This window comes from Homarus americanus, unplaced genomic scaffold, assembly GCF_018991925.1.
Source record: "Homarus americanus isolate GMGI-L3 unplaced genomic scaffold, GMGI_Hamer_2.0 scaffold3384, whole genome shotgun sequence".
NCBI lineage: Eukaryota > Metazoa > Arthropoda > Malacostraca > Decapoda > Nephropidae > Homarus > Homarus americanus.
In genome coordinates, this window is record NW_024741581.1 from 278,049 (window position 1) to 280,325 (window position 2,277).

At 42.2% G+C, this 2,277-nt stretch overlaps 1 non-coding gene across 1 annotated transcript; it reads left to right on the top strand.

Moving 5' to 3' along the window:
• Positions 1–1,078: 1,078 nt before the first annotated feature.
• On the top strand, positions 1,079–1,153 carry Trnaa-ugc. Its single transcript has one exon. It is a non-coding gene; the product is annotated as a tRNA-Ala (tRNA).
• Positions 1,154–2,277: the final 1,124 nt, after the last annotated feature.

The window sequence follows — 2,277 nt, forward strand, 5'->3', positions numbered from 1 at the left end:
GAAAATATTCATAAATAAATGTTACATAGACGCTAATAATTATGAGTTAATGAGTCCTGAATGACCCATAAGTAGGTGTACTTTTATGTGGTTGATGGTGATTGATTTTCGTGTTTGTTATTGATTTATAAACAACAATCTTACTTGGGTTATATAAGGAGACATGTGAAACTGATGCTCGATTGTTTGGCGAGAGTTAGTACTGGATTATCTTGTCGATGGAAGTTAAAAAAAATTCCAATTAGTCTATGGACGTGGGAATCTAACCTAACCTAACCAAATAAAAATAACATGGAATAACATATCATAACGTAACTAAAATAAGCTGAAAGAAGCTGGGGTGACTAATCTTCATCTGATCCGATAAAACACCAAATCATTCATGACCTAACAAACTGTATATGCAAAGATCTTACCTCTGCAGTGTTCCCAGACAAATCACACACACACACACACACACACACACAGTAATATATTCAACTAATTATATATATATATCTGTCAGGTTAAGCGTAGCATCTTCAAACGGAATATACATTTTCTTTAACCGTGTTGTAAGTCATTGAAGCCTCTCGTTAACGGGGAGTGTCTACGGTTCCCTCAGGCTTACGTCGACTCATTGACCTGACCCACACACACACTGATGGGGTAACTGCCCTGGTTAACCTCTAGCATGTGTATTATGTAAGAAACCCCAGACTTCTTTACTCTCCCTCTTTCTCTCTCTCATCTCCTAAATCTCCACCCTCCCCCCCTCCCCCGACCGATGTAAACACAGTCAGGTCAGGCATTTGTAACGAGAAGGTGAACTAACTCGCCTATGTATTCACTCTTCCTTTCCCCTGCAGTAAATACAGTATGTTGCCTCATCCACTACTACACTGTTAACTATTGTGTAATTCTCTGGCTCTATCCACATATTTTCATCCATTTTATATCCAACGTATCCACATCCATCGTAAATTTCTCATCCTTATTTTTTTCCCAACGTCCGTCATCTGCTCATTCATTCATCTTCATAATTTCATCCACTACTTCCTCGTCTGTTCTTCTTTATGCTTAACTTTCATCCACTCCCTCATCCGTGGTGTAATGGTCAGCACGTTCGCCTTGCAAGCGAGTGGTCCCGGGTTCGATCCCCGGGCAGGGTGAAACTAGGGGCAAGTTTCTTTACTAAATTTGCCTCTGTCTACCCAGCAGTAATTGGAAACCTGGATGTTAATCAATATGCAGATCGTGTTCCGGGGTAATGGTTAGCCAGTGCAGTTGGCGAGTTGTCCGGTCTTCTCGGACTATTCCTTGACACTGGCGACAGCTTCTACACCTTAAACAAATTAACACCTAGGTGGCCCTTGGACCAGCCATCCTCGTTACTCGAGGGTCAACCATTATTTATTTATAGATGGTGTACGTGATGGATAACAGCCTCAGTGTACATGGCAGATATCAGCTTGAGTCTTGTGCTCAGTTGGGTGAGGGATGTTGCCGTGGGATCAGAGAGTAACCGACCTCTTGATCACAGGGCCAGGTATAATGGACACTCTTTCTGTTCCTGTGATGGCGCGTGACTGTGTTGGTATTTATGGTGGATCATCACCCTTGAGTAAGTTCCTCTTCGGTGCTCTTTGTTGCGGTGGGTTGGTGGGGTAAGTGGTGTGTTGTGGTGGTGGGTGGGTTAGTGGTGTGTTGGTGGTGGTGGTTGGTGGGGTTAGTAGTGGTGTGTTGTGGTGGTGGGTGGGTTAGTGGTGTGTTGGTGGAGTGGTGGGCCTCGTTGTGTTGATGGTGTGTTGTTTTAGGGTGATAGTGGTGTTGGCTCGACCCGTGAAGGAGGACGTCAACATGAGGTGGTCCCTGGTGTTGTCATGATCACCAATAGCTGGGAATGTTGGCTTGGTAAACAGACGGTGTGTGTGTGTGTGTGTGTGTGTGTGTGTGTGTGTGTGTGTGTGTGTGTGTGTGAGGACTAATAATCTGAGGTGGTTACAGACTCTCCTCATGTCGTATCGTGTCGTCTTTACTTGTACTTATAAATAACTAACGTCTTTAAACTGAAAATAATATTACAATCTATTTTTGCCTTTACAAATGACTTGAAATCTTGCTTGTAAGATTCGTGGGGATATTTTACATAGTTACTGATAGATTAAGATTGTGAGACAGTAAACAACATCGATCATGAACTTAATATTGTTAAAGATTCATTATAGTTTACTTACCGCCTCAGTCAACCTCCTGAACAAACCAATGATATAAAGTTGTTTTTTGTTTAATCTAATA